The following is a 14,891-nucleotide window of genomic DNA, read 5'->3' as shown; positions in this document are numbered from 1 at the left end:
CTTTTACTGGCGTCTGCCCTGCCCCAGCCTTGGGCTGGGCCCCGGGGACCCTGATGAGTCAGGTCTGACTCCAGACCCCCCTGCCCAGTAGCGGCCGCACTGGCTGCACCCTCTGCCTAGCCCAGGGCTTGCGGACTGGTCCGCAGGACCTAAGTCTGGGCCCCGGTTGGCTGTGGTTGCTTCTAAACGAGGCTGTGGCCTGGACACACACCCAGGACCTCACCTCCTCTGCTCAGGCCCGACATGACTCCCAGAAAGGCCTTCTTCATGACAGTTCAGACTTCCTTCAAATCCTGTTGGGGCTCCCCACAGTTCTGGGAATAATGGCAAAGTTCTTTACCTGCCCGTCTGGGCCCTTTGAGGCCTGACCTCTCCCCTCTCACCTCTCAACAAATCCTCCTCACTCCACCTTGAACACCCCAGGCCATGGCTCCATTCACGGCTTCCTGTAAATTCCCATCCTTGCCCTTTCTGCTCCAGCAGCACCTGCTCAAGGCAGACCCGAGCTGGGCAGGGCCTCCTCTCGAGCCCCAGCCCCTGCTCTCCTTGTCACCCTGGTTGCCTGACCCCAGAACACATCTGTGTCTTCAGCAGCTGGCATGGGGGAAGGCCCCCTGAGGAAGGGCAGTGGCCATGTCAGCCCAGGGCCAGACACAGATGACCTGTGGAGAAGCATTTGTCGAATGAATGGTATTCTGTCTCTTTCTCTAAAAGCTGAAACCAAAGAAAAACGTTACAACAACTCGAAGCCTGGTGTAAGTCAGGGGTTTGAAGTTTGTTTGACCTCTCAATTGGCACAAAATGCATGTCAGCAACAAAACTTCTGAGAGGGGTTCTGTGGCCCCTGTGCCAGCGCTGGGACCCTTGGAAATGACCTCATGACACAGAGGGGTGGCAGGGCAGGAAGGGCCCAGTAGGTGAGAAGGCAACTTTCCAACCAAAAGGGCTTCTGGCTCAGAAGCCTCGGTGTGGAGTGAGTAGGCCCAAGACTGTCTTAGGAAGGCAAGAGCGGAGGCCAGAGCATGAGGGACAGCCAGGGGCGGGTGACCTATGGGTGCAGCTCCCCACAGTTTGCAGAAAGGAAAGGAGCAAGGCCGTGTGTGTGTGTGTGTGTGTGTGTGTGTGTGTGTGTGTGTGAAGAAGGTGTCCTAGTGCCTGCTGAGCCAGGGGGTGGGACACCAGACCTGTCAGGCCTGAAGGCCACTGCTCCAGGCAAGTCCGTGCTGCTGACTGGGCTCTCTGAGAAGGTGGCTGGGATATTTAGGCTTCACTGGCTGTTCTCCCTCTAACTCTAGGGAAGACCCAAGGCTGCACTGATGCAGGGCTGTGATTGATACCATGTGCTTGACAGCGGCTGAAGAAGTGGCCTGGACCTGGCCAAGCAGGGAATCTTGGAGATTCTTGGCCGTGAAAGCAGAAGAGAAGGAGCAGGGAGAGAGGGAGGAGGGGAAGGGTAATCTCCTTATACGCACCCTCATTTATCCTGTCCCTTCAGCAGACAGCCCTGGTCGGGGAGTCTGGGGGAGGCATGCAGAGCAGCAGACTGATTCCCACGGGGCTCTGTCCAGCTGGGGTGCCGGTGCCCCGGGGAGGAGAGGATGCGCCGGGAGAGAATGGAGAGGATGGGAGGAGAGCAGGGAGCTGGAGGTGAGAGGGAGGAGGGGCTGGAAAAATGAAAACCCAGCCTGTTGGTGGCTTCTTCTTTTTTTTAAGAGCCACAAGCTGAGATCAAAGGTGATATTTTTACAGCAACTGAAATAGAAAACCACTGGGCACACAGTGGGAGGTGAGCAGCCGGAACACAGGCCCCTTTATGCAGCCTGTGGCCACAGCAAGCACGCTGCCCTCTGCCCAGTGCCACCAGGGTGTGGGGGTCAGTGTGGCCTTGATCTTCCCAACTCAGGTTCAAGCAATAAGTGAAGGGAACGAGCTTGGCTCTCAGTGCTGGAAGGGAAAGACAGCAGTGAAGGATGGTAGTGAGAATCAGCGCCTGCCACCTTCCGCCAGGAGCCTCCCCTCATCACTCTCGCTGTGGGCCCTGGAGCTGTGCAGGCCGTTTCATCCTCACAGACCCCTGTGGCGAGGAAGGGATCTTATCACCTCTGTTTTATGAAGGGGAAAACCAAGGCTGCGAGAGAAAGATGATTTGGTGAAGTCCCACAGAGAGTTGGGGGCAAATGCAGGACCAGAACCCCAGGGCTCCTGGTCTGACACCCTTTCTGCTCCCTGTGATCACTCGCTCACACACCAGATTGTGCATTGAGCCTCTGCTATTACTGGTCCTCCTAGCTGGCCCTGGCAGAAAGGGGCCACCCTCGGGTCGACTGGAGCACTGTTTCCCAGAGGGTGGGCGCTGGACCAGCAGCGGCAGCCTCACCCGGGAATACGAAAGAACGGCAGGTCCTCAGGCCCAGCCCAGACTCATGAACTCTCCATTTTCATGAGCTCTCCCGGTGACTCCGACGCACACTAAGTCTGAGAATCAGTGCGTTATCTCAGTTTCCACGTGGGTACTCCAGGGAAAATGACAATGCCCTTCTCATGAGGTTGAGTCCAGCATCAGCGAACACACATGCTGGGTGCGCGCCCTGCGCCGGGCACCCTTCCAGGCCCTTTACCAATGTGACTGATTTAACTTCACAGCTCGGTAAGACAGGAACTAACATTACCATCGTTTCACAGATGAGGAAACAAAGGCCAGAGGTGAAGTGACTTTGCTCAGGGTCCCCAGCCAGCAAGCAGCAGAATTCTGGAATCCAGGCTTTTAACGGCTAGCCAGTGGGACGCCCCCAGCAGCGGGCCTGGCTCCCGGAATGTGTTCCAGGCACGGCTGGGGATGTGATAGTATCATGGAATTACTTCACCTGAATTTGAGATGATGGTCCCCATTTGGTAAATGTGAGATCTATTACTTTGTCAAGATCGAGGAGTGAGTCAGCTGCAAAGGTAGCCTCAGTGTCTGAAGCCCGGGGGCAGCCCACAGGTCCCTACATTCCGAGCAGGTCTGAGACGACAATAAACCATCTGGTCTCCTGGAAACGTCCTGGTTCGATGTAGGGTAGAGGGTAGGCTCTGGCAAGGGCGGGCTGACACCTAGTACGACTGACTGCTCAGGAGCTCGAGACCTTGGACAAGTCACCTCACCTCTCTGAACCTTTTTTCCTTCTCTGTAAAGTGGATGACAGCAGTTTTAACCTTGCATGGCTTCCGGGAAGGTTGGAGAAGGAGACACTCATGCACAACCCAGAGCAGGCACAGAGCCCGCCATCAACAAGCAGGGCGCCCCTCTCTCTCCCCCTCCCTGCTGAGACCCCAGTGGAAAGGCCAGCTCTGGGCCCAGAAAAGTTTGGAAAGAAGAAGAAATAAGTTCCCAAATGATCAAAATAGATTTATCCTCTGGCTTTTCCTGCCCTTTTTCCATATTTCCTTGAAATAGCCTCCCCAACCAGGGTTTCTGGGGTGAAACACCGGCACCTGCTGCACCCAGGTTGGGAGTGAAGCAACCTGTGAAGGGAAGAGAAGGTGTCCTCCCCGCACCGCCGCCACTGGCCAGGCGCCAGTAATCAGTGTGAGCGTCTGAGCATCTGCCTGCCCCGCGGCAGGCTGGCCCAGACATCTGAAGTGCATTAGCTGCCTGTACCCCAAGGGCTGACCCTGCTTGTTGATTATCCCAGAGCCACAGAGGATGGAGCAAACAAAGACCAGGTGAGGTGTGGCCACAAAAGTGGGGGAGAGAAATCTCTGGAGCAGCCTCTGGGGACCCCTGGAGAATGGAGGAGCCTGGGAGAAAGTGCGGGGTCTGGGCCAGCTCCAGTCCAGCCATGGGCTCCTTGGCTATGCAAACCGGAGCTGGAGGCTGGGAGGGGGTCTCTTTCCCTCTGAGGGCCTTCTGGCACCGACCTAGAATTGTTGGGCCCCAGGCCGACCTAGCATTCCCTGCCTCTGAGGTTTAGCCCGTTGTTGGTGAGAGGTAAGTGATAGATGGAGGGAAATAATTCAGGAGTGGAGAGCTGTGATCCCTCCCTCGCACCTGGACATCAGAGGGGAGCTGAGAGGGGAAGACAAGAAAGTGATACCAAACTTCAGAACAGTCACCTGGGTGCCCCATTGGTGACCATAGGTGGCAGAGACAGTGTCCCTTCCAGAGACCGGGGCTCCAGCTGGGGGCATGGCTGGGATCAAAACATCCTTCCCTTTCTGGACCCATCACTCCACCCTGCTGCCTAGATAGGCCACAGCCGACTTTCACTTAGCAATTTTTATTGATTCCTTATTCTATGGCAGGCAGGTCTTAGGTGATTGACCAACCTCCAGTCTGGCCCTCATCTGACTGGTTCTGACATTGACCTTTCTCAAGACAGCCAGAGAGGTCAAGCAGGCTGGCCCTGTCACTCAAGATCAATGCCTCCTCTCAACACTATTAAAACTGATACCAGACAGTGTCCCTTCCTGCTGACAGGAGTGCACTCGTCCCCTCCCTGTTCTCCTTTCCTCGTGGGAGCTGGGTCTCTGGGAAGCTGTTACCTGGTGGGCCTAGAATCTGAGCAAAGGGGCGAGGAAGGTAAAGCCTGAAAAACCATCTCCACTCTGCTCAGAGAGGGCCTCCGTGGGGACCAGGACGGGTCTGTCCCTCAGACGAAAATTTTTACCTTCCGGACAAGTCCAAGTGGCCTTCCCTGCACCTCGGCTTTTCTCTGGACGCCTATCTCCTGGGTGGCTGTGTCTTTCTTTGGATGGTTTACATCTCTGATGACCAGGCTGGCGAGCTGCGTCGTGAGCCAGGGAGCCTTTCAATTCACTCACTTCTCACAGGGCAACCTTATTACTGGCATTTCTAAGAAAGGCCCAGAGAGGGGTAGGTGGGACTCTGCCCAAGTTCTAACAGCCAGCAGGACCCAGACCCTCTGGATTCCCAGACAAGTCCCAGCTAAATAGTTTATCACTTTCAAATGTGAAAACTGAGTTACAGAGCTGCAGAAAAGTTAGAAAATAGAGATAAGCAAAAGCAAAATAAATATACCTTTGGTTTTCTTCTCAGAGAAACTTCCACTGCCCTTTCCCATCCCTTCTCCCCCCGACACCCCCCCCCCGCCTCAGCCATAATCAATACCGTACCTCCTTCGCCAGCAGCTGTTCCCCGAGGAATGGGCCTTCACAGCACATCCTGGAAGACAGTCTTAGACCGGATTCTGGAAAGGCCTGGAGTCTCTTCCGGAACAGAAGAACTTCCGCCCAAATGAAACTGTTTAAGTGCAGAATATAATAGGAAATTCTCCTGGCCAGGAGTCCGGAGCCTCCATCTAGCCCTGCATGCTCTGTGGAGGGACTGCGAGACCATAGGCCGGTCCCTGCTTCTCAGTTTCTTCTGCTGTAAAATGAAGACTTGGACTTGACCACGTGGATTCCCCACAGCTCATGTCCGTCTGTTGGCTTCTCTCAGGCAAGGGCCCTGCCTTCTCCTCTTCAGTGGAGCATAGGATTTAGAACCAGAGGCCAGGGTTCAAGCTCCCCAGGACCATCAGTCCCTGCCTGCGTGTCCCTGGGAAGGGCGCCATACCCCTCTGCACTCTGTCCCTCCACGTGAAGACGCAGATGAAAGTATTGGCCCGCTGTGTGTCTCGAGGCTGCCATAGATCCCATGGGAGGTGTATCTTTAAAACCTCGGGGTGACAGAGAGGGGCACTACTGGGCTAGTGCCTGAGAGTGCCCGATGCCTGGCTCCATCCTGGCTCAGGGAGGTTGGCCCAGGCCCCCGATGGAGCCGCCACCGGCCTGTGGGCCGGCCTAGCTCTGGCAAGCGTGTGCACCCTGGGCCCAGCCCACCGTGTGAAGTGTCAGTAAGTCGCTTGGAGGGCCTCGGGGCCCACGACACATGAATAGCAATTTCCATGTCGGAGTTCACAGAGCTAAGGCCGTTTTAAAAAATAGTACTTCCTTTTTGCTTTACTTCTTTTTCCGTTTTGGCTCAGGCATGGATAGAACGTGAAAGCTGCCGAATGACTACAGGGAGGAGAAGCGGCGGGGCTCACAGGCTGACTTGCTTTCTGGGCTTCTGAAAGCAACGGCCAACCCAGCAGGTCTGGCCCCTGCTTCCACGTGCCCATCCCGACCTGCTCCAGGCTCCCCCTGGCAGGTCTGGGGGAGGGGGCCATGAGGACCACCCTCTGGCTCCCAGATGACCTCTCTGGATCCCAGCTTACCATCTGCTGTGTCTCCCCAAAATGCATATGCCGAGGCCCTACTTTCCATTGTGATGGCCTTCAGAACTGTGAGAAGTAAATGTATTTCTAGGTCACCCAGTCCATGGTATTTTATCATAGCAGCCTGGACGGACCAAGCTACAGATACGTGCATGAAATGGTCATAAAACCCCTCTCCGGCCACTGCTGAGTAGAATAAATGCAGCGAGCATTCATTTAGTCGTGCATTCATCCACCAAAGCAGACGCAATCCCTGCCAGTAAGGAGCCGCCATCCCAGTACTCGGGAAGACAGTAAGCAGATTAAGGAGCCAAGGACAGAGAACACCCCGTGGATGACGGCCAAGTGCTATGGAGAAGCCCGCCTGGGGGGAGGAGAGTGCCGGCAAGGGGCCTGTTTGCACTTTTCATTAAGGTGGTCAGGGCAAGGCCACCCTGAGGAGGGGCCTTTAGGGGCTGCTGAAGGAGGCGAGAGGAGGCCAGGCAGCCACGTGGGGGAAGGGCGTCCCCAGCTCTATCAATGAAAGGACACCGGCCATGGCAGGAAGTGGGGTACAATTTGGAAATGATTTTTAGGTGTCTCCTATGCCTTCAGTGACATTCTGAGCAAGGGCAGGCTCTGAACAGCTAAATAGTTAAGCGCATAGCTACAGAGGGTACAGTCTCATCTTACCTGTTAGACTCAATTGAACAGGCCTTTGCTAAACCGCGTGCTCACATCAGGTGCTTGAGGGCTCAGCCCTGCTGCCTGACTGAGAGGAGTCGGCGTCAGGAGGCCTGACAGCCGCCCTCTCTGGGCCTCAGTTTCCATGTCTTTTTTTTTTTTTTTAAAGATTGTATTTTTAGAGACATGAGAAGAGTGAGAGAAAGGGAGAGAAAGCTCAATGTGAGAGAGAGAGAGACATTGGTTGGTTGTGCATCCCAACTGGGGACCGGACACGTGTGCCCTGAGCAGGAATTGAACCAGCAACCTTTAACTTTGCCATAGGCTGCCCAACCAGCTGAGCCGCACTGGCCAGGGTAGTTTCCCTGTCTTTAAAATACGATGGCCAGTGGTCGCTAGGGGCTGCGAGGAGGAGGAAAGCAGGCATGATTGCTCAGGTGTGGGGTTTCTTTGGGGAATGATAAAATGTTCTGGAAATAGATAGCAATGGTGGCTGCACAGTTCTGTGAAATACTGAAATTCACTGATCGGTACACTTAAAAAAATTATCAAAAAGGTGCTTGGTGGGACAAGATAGCCTCTAAAAGAAGGAACACAAATATTGTTTGTGCCTACCATACCCAGGGCCTGGCCTCAGATATGCTATCTCATGATCCCTCGGGCTCGGACTTTCTGTGACCCGGCGCAGTGGCGCTCACAGCGAATCCGGTCAGCAATAAGCCCGACTGCAGGCCCACCGCCAGCGCAGAGACTGGGCTGGGAGCTGGGGCGGGGCAGTGAGCAAAGCAGACTAGTACAGACACTGGGGAAGAGGAGAAGGAGATGCGGTCTTTCCCTGCAGGAGCTCCGAGTCTGTGGAAGAGATCAGAAGTGCATGCTGTACCCAGGAGGTTATTTTCTTTACGACTAGCTCCTTTTATTCCTTGTATGGGAAAGAACCAAGAAAAAAAATACAAGGGGGGCCCATAACCATGGAGTCCTACAGGAGCCCTGGGAATTGATTGATTCCTTCATGCATTGGGACCGTGGGCTGGGGGTTCAAGACACAATAGTGGGCAAGTCAGACCCAGCCCTACCCTTAAGAAGGGAGACAGACTTTCAAACAAACACACAATTAAGAATTTCATTATTGTGGTTGTGGTCCGTGCAGTGTTGGAAAAGAACACGATGTTTTGAATGGCTTAACAAGAACAGTGGTGTGGCTTGAGGGTGAGTGGGAACGATGAAGGGGTGTGGAGAGGTGTCGGTGACGCCCCTGAGGGCTTGCAGAGAAGGGCCAGTGCGGGTGAAGTCAGAGAGCTAGGGGCAGCCGCTGCACAAGCCAGGCCCACCGTGCTGGCCTCGGAGGCTGGGGACATACATGCTTACTCCTGTCGTCCCTGCCCACGCTCTAGTGTCCCAGTTTGACAACAGACTACACAGCCACCTTACTCCCAGGCCACCTTAGGGTGTCTGTCCTAGAACAACTGGCATTCCAGGAACGCCCGGTCCGCGTCCTGCCGTCCGGCCTCCGAGCCTGCTGCTCTGCATGTCCAGGAGCGAGGGCCTGCCAGCCTGAGCGGCCTCCGTGGTCACTTGAGCTGGATGATGTGCGAAGCACCTTGCTTGGCCGCCCCTGGTCATCAGGTCCACCCCCCCCCCCCAGGCAGACCCTGCCACCCCAGGCCAGCTTCCCCTTTTCAATATCTGGAGGTGAGAGCTTTTCTACCAGGTCTCTTGGCCCCAGGCTTGGTGAGCCAGTTTCCAGCCATCCCCACCCTCGTCTACTCCCCAAGGACAGGCTCCAGGACTCAGCTGTGGCCTCATTCTCTTTCCACTCTTGTTTTTTATTTTTGCCTCTTTATTCTCATCCCCGGGTGACTCTCCGCCTCTGCTGGACTTCTCTCCATCTTGCCCTCCTCGTTTTCTCTTTAGGGTAACTCGGCATTCTGAGACCAGCATGAGCTTTAGGACAGATGGATCGGGGTTCAAAATGTAGCCCTGTCACCTGTGGCTGTGTGATTGCAGGCGAATGTTTCCTCCTCTCTGAGCTGATTTGGGGTTCTATGAAATGGGATGATTCTCCTAACTCCTGTTTCTCTGGGAGGTCATGGGCTGAGACAAGTTCATAAAGTGCTTCTGGGAAACAGTAGCGGCTCAGCCAATGGCAACTGGTCTTCCTTTCCTGCTGTGCTTTCTCCTCTCTGGCCTTCCACGTGACTTGCTCATTGAACCACAAAGCAAGAAACAAAAGCGATCCCACTGGACCCTAACCACCTTGCTCACTCAGCTCAGCCCACCACGCCCAGACTAGAGCGCAGCCAACAGCATCATGACAGAGAGCAGCCTGCTCCCTGCTAGCCCTGTGGCTGGAAGTCAAGGCTGGGCTCTTCTGCCCTGGGGCTCCTGAGGGGGATGTGGGAGGTACGGTGTCTCCTGTGACACAGGCACCAGCGTTTTCTGTTTTTCACCGACCTAAGGACAAGTGAGGCAGCCTTTCAACATCACCCACCCTGGCCTCAGGGTCCTCATTGTCCCCCCACACTATACCCTGCCCTTTCCAGCCTCTAAGCCTGGCTCATGCCCCTTACCCTCCAACACACCCTTCTGCTCCCTCCCTCTTGTTTTGGGCCTTACACTGTGTCTGGGACTCAGGCACGACCGAGGAGGAAATGAGGCTCAGGTACCCTTCTAGCAGGGGACTGGGCTCCGAGACCGGCGGCCTTACCGGAAGCTCAGAAAACGGAAACGATAGAAGGGGTGAGTACTTTGCCATCAAAAGCAGGAGGGAGACTGAGCAGGCAAAACTCAGCCACCCCCTCCCCTGGGGGCAACTGCGGGATGGCCTAAGAGCCAGGGAAGACATGTAGAGTGACCCAGGGTGCGAGTCCCAGCTTTTCTCTTTCTGGCTGTGTGCAGGTGGGCAGGTCGGCTTACCCCAAACCTCTGCCCTCTGGACTGCAAAGTGAGAGCTGTGACTCCCAGTCCATAGACTTGTAAATATTCGAGATAGGAAACACAAAATGATAGCTCAGAGCCCGAGACATAGTAGCGGCTGTGCTAAGGGTGGTTATTATCACTGCTATTGGTGCTTCGGGTGGGTCATGTTCAGGGCAGGAGCTGGGGACCCTGAGAACATGCTCCAGACAATGGGGGCTCACCAAAGCCCAGGTCCTGGCCCAGAGCTGCAGGGTGGCTGTGAGAGGGGCCACTCCTCCCTGGGTAAGGATTATATAAGTTGTCATATCTTTGGGACATGACTCAGGATCAGCCCAGCAACACCCCAAACTGCTGGTGACTTTGGCCTGGTGACCTGCTCTTTCTGAGCTCGGTGATAGCCGAACTCAGGGCCCTACGCTGGGCACAGAACTCACAGATGACTCTGACCTGGCCCTACTCAAGGTGCCTACAGCCTGCTAGGTGAACATGGTCGGTCACCTGAATGAGGGGACCTCAGTTACTGACCCCCTGTGTGACCTTGGACAAGCCACCACGTAGCTCCGGAGCTCCCTTTTGCCCCACATGTAAGGGAAGGAGTTAACCACAATGACGACAGTTTGTGTCCAGGCCCACAGCCCCATCTGGTCCCCACAAGGTGACTGGATAGCCCATCCCCCAGGCCTCTGCCTTAGAGTCCAGTGACATCATCCCAGCCCTCTCTGTTTCCCCGGCAACTGGGGTGCTGTTCGAGGCTCCCCAGGGGCCTGGACCGTCTGGATTTCCTTACACGTAACTGTACCTTGTCCACATTTTCACAATTAAATTGTCAGTTTGGGTTCAGTGTTGTCTGCTGATGCCTGTCAACCTCTCTAGGGCTCCCCCTCACTCTCCACCCAGAGAACGTCCTGCCCGGTCCCTCACCACTGCGGAAAGAGGCAAGGATGCGAGTGGGAGGCAGCAGGTTGGGCTGCCAGCCCAGCTGTGCCACGTATCTGCTGTGTGACCTCAGGCACATCTCTTCCCCTCTCTGGGCCTACGTTTCTCCAACTTAAAAATATGACTAATCATCTCTGCCCAGCCTCCCTCCCTCCCAAGGCAGCTGCGAGTCTCAAAGTGGCCCATGCCTGTGGCAGAGCTCAGGGACTTGTACAGCTCAGCCCAGGGCCCGGGACGGTTCGTAAAAGGAGCAGGCAGACCTGGAAAGGGACTTCTCTGTGTCCTCAGCAGATAGATGGGTACTGTGTGCCCCGCCTCCAACTGCAGATCAGGCCCAGGCCTTCTCTGGCCTCCCTACAGCCTGTTCTTAGATTGAAAGGGCAGAAGGGGTGCATTTCATACAGGGCCTGGACCACAGATGCAGAGTGGAGCTGCTAAGCCAACGGCTCGGGGGCCCTGCTTCCCCGATAGCTGTGCCCACACCATGTGGCCAGGCCCTTGCTCCCCACGCTGGGCCTGAGTCATTCCAGCTCCCACCCCAACATTCCCTCCCAGGTTCCCAGGAACCCTCTCCCCCCACCCCTCCTAATCTACCCCCCCATATGTTCAGACTTCAACCCCACACCCAACCCTCCCCTCCCTTCTGCTTCAGACCTCCTCCATGTCCCCCTTGGCTAAGCCGTGCTCCTTAGCCCAGCATTCCGGGCCCTCCCAGGCAGGGGCCACTCCTCCACCCCAGCCACTCCCCCTCCTGTCGCTCTTGATGCCAACAACACCGAACCCCTACTTACCCTAAAACCAAACTTGGCCCTCTGGTCTTTGCTTAAGCTATTCCTGCTGCTGGGAGTGGCCGCCCCCATCCCAGCCACCTGACAGCCCCTCCCCCACCTGCACACGATCTACATAGACATGAATACTAAGTGCAGATGACCTCCCCTCTGGAACTGTTTATGCAGCCGCAGAGAAGGAACTCACCTTTACCTAGGGCTGATTGTGTGCAGAGCGTTTTACATAGACCGTCTCCCTCAGCCCACAGCAAGCCCAGGTGGTAAATTTCACTACTCCTGTTTTCCAGAAGAGGAGACTGAGGCTCAGAGACAGGAAGTCTTTTCCAAGGCCACACAGAGGTGGGGTTGGGGTTGAAACCCCAAACTGTGTGATCCCAGGACCCGTGCTTGTTTGAGGCTCCAGTGAAACACTTCTTTAAGATTATGGCTGCGGCCCTCATTTCCTGTGCACCGACTTGCTATGAGGGTTGTGCTGCTTTGCAGAGGCCGGAGACCACTGTGACATGCTCAAGGCTGACATATAGAGAAAGGGAACCCACGAAGAGAGCCAGGGTCCCCGGGGAGTCACAGGCCTCTGCTCTCGATGGAGGGGAACCCGCTCCTGGGCGGCACCATCTCACAACGGAAGAGGCTGTCCTGGAGGGAGTGAGCGTCCTTCCCTGGGAGGCGTGCAAGCAGAGGCTAGGTGAGGACCTTCACTCACTCATTTGGCAACTTTGGAGCCACCGCTGTTCTCTGGCCCTGATGGAGCATCAGGGGTGCAGTGTGGGTGAGACAGAGCCAGTCGCTGACCACATGCTGTGCCCAGAGCAGTGGAGACATTTGCAGGGGCTCTGGTGGCCAGAACTTCAGGGACATTACAGGGAAAGTGGCTGCACTTTGAAATTCTGAAATGACCTTAGGCAGGTGCATAGTTTTAGGTTTTTAACTAGTTAAGCCTGGCCACTTCAGGTACCTCTGGCTACTCGACAAACCATGTCGGAACGTCCTGGCCCGCTGGACAGTCCTGCTGATCTCACTGGGCCTGTCACGTTGACTGGTGGGCCAGCAGGCCTGGGTGCTGCTGGGATGGGCGGGCCGGCTGGGCTGCTCTCGACTTGGCCTCAGGGCCTCTGTCTGCACTGGACTCTTATTACTTAGTAGTCCGGCCTGAGCTTGGCTGGGCTCCAAGGGGGTGAGAGCAGAAGCGACAAGGCCTCTGAGGCCTGGGCTTCAGAACACATACAGCTTCCCTTCTGTCACATGTATCGGTCCACGCGAGTCACAAGGCCAGCCTGGATCAAGGGGCGGGGAAACAGACTTCACTTCTGAATAGAGTCACATTTCAAAGGGTTGTGTGTGTCTTGGGGTGCAAGGAATTGGTGTCATCAAAAAGCTACCTCACTGGCCTTCCCAGAAAGAGTTCATACCAGTGAGAAATTGTTCTCTTCTCTCAGCCTCAGTTTCTCTCTGTGTTCAGTGGGGGCACTGGTGTGGTGAGACCCCAGCCCTGTGTGTGTGCAGACTGAGACCCAGGTGCAAAAACACTGTATCACATCAGAGAAGTGGAAGCTCAACCCTAGAAGGAACTGCCAACCTAAACACAAGTGCCCCACTGGCCCACTGCTTCCCATTCACCCCTTTCAGGCACTGTCCCCTGGTGATTCCCAGGGCTCCTGGTGGCAATATCAGCTGTCAGTCAATGGAAGGGCTTGTGACTCAAGCAGATCAATCAGTTGCCTTCCCTGAGACTCATATAGAGGCTCAGGAAGGCAGGAGTTCTCATTTGCCTGGAATTCTGAACTGGAGCTGTTGATGGCTACATACCAGGGGGAAGGAATGAGGCCCACATCAGCTGAAAGAGAGCAGCAAGAAGCAGAAGTGAGTTTCAGACCGCATTCCTGGGGGCCACGGAGCTCAGCCCCAGTCCCGAGCCCTGGCGTGTACAGCTCTCTGTTCGGGTCACCAGCCACGCCAGTTTCTCCCCCAGCTGTGCAAGCCAGTTGGTTCTCCTATGTTTAAGCTACTTGGCATTGGGTTTCTCTCTTGGAGTTGAAAGAGGCCTGAGAAACACAAACATTGTCTCCTGAGCAGCTACCACCACGATTAAACAATCGAGAGTTGAAAGCAGCCTTTCAGAAGAGACGCCCTCAGTCCACATGACGGGTGGCATTTTGTTATGTGCACACGGACAGAAACCTCCCGGCTGACCCTGCCCCCCACCCCTAGCCTGCTCCCTGAGCCTTGTAAAACAACAACTGCTTCCCCAAGGGAACTGAAGAGGAGGAGAACATGACCCACTGGGCAGAAGCTCAGCGGCCCACGGTGCTGGGTTGGCAGCCAGGCTCCGGCAGTCACTGATTGTGATACGAGATCCTGCAGAAATGACCAGACAGGCCGGGGCTCCACATACTCATCTGCAGAGCAAGGCCTGTCTTGCTCATGGGCACAGAAACTGCCTGGCACACAGTAGGTGCTTGGTCAATAATGGTATTTCTTCCCCTCAATGTTACCTCCCAGCGGCCTTGGGAGAAGACAGTTTAGTGGTTTTCCCATTTTGTGGGTAATGAAACCAAGGATCACAGAAGCTGTGTGGCTTGCCCAGGGTCACACAGTGGGTAAGTGAAGGAGGACAATCTGAGACCCAGGCCCAGGTGCTCTGATGACATGCCTGTGGCTCTTTGCTCCCCCTCCCCCTTGCCTGGAAGCTCTGGCCTCACTGGCACACCAGCCCCTGGGTCAGAGGGCAGCTGGGCTGGACTGCTCTGCCCAGGCCCCTGTTCACCTGCCTTCCCAGGAAGGCTCTTCTAAGAAGCACTCTGGTGCTGAAAAGAGCCCCCTCCAGTCTCACTGTGCCCACCATGCTCATGCTGTCCTGTGACACAGGTAAGATAAAAAAGACCCAATGCCTGGATTCTGGAGCAAGAAAGTCCTTTATCTAGTTTAACCCCCTCACTTACAGATGGGGGAGCTGGGACTCCAAGAGGGCAAAACAATTATCTGCTGTTACACAGCAAACTACTCACAGGGCTAAGGACTACAACCAGGTCTCCAGTGTCCCTATCCAGAGCTCCTGGGAACAGCCAGCTCAGCCCCAGCCAGCTCAGCCAGGGCCTTGGTCCCAGGGCAGTGAAGCTGAGGTGGGTGGAGGGGTCAATAGAGGTTGACACAGAGAACGAAACTGTGGCTTCCCGACCCCTGTGTCCTTTCAGCCTGGGTGCCCCCTGGATGGGCTGCGTGCACGGGTGGGGGTGTAAAGGTGTGTGCCCCTGACCAGTGGCGGTCAGGAGGGGGCCGAGAAGCCTGCTGACCGGAAGTCTCCAGCCCGCCTGGGTGATCAGGTAACCAGCATCACCCAGGGTAGCAGAGGAGGAGAACAGTTTACTAATGTCCACAGCAGCAGCCA

The sequence above is a fragment of the Artibeus jamaicensis genome, unplaced genomic scaffold (genome assembly GCF_021234435.1).
Source record: "Artibeus jamaicensis isolate MK-2021 breed Jamaican fruit bat unplaced genomic scaffold, CSHL_Jam_final contig_64, whole genome shotgun sequence".
In the NCBI taxonomy this organism is placed as follows: Eukaryota; Metazoa; Chordata; class Mammalia; order Chiroptera; family Phyllostomidae; genus Artibeus; species Artibeus jamaicensis.
This window is presented reverse-complemented; position numbering follows the sequence as displayed.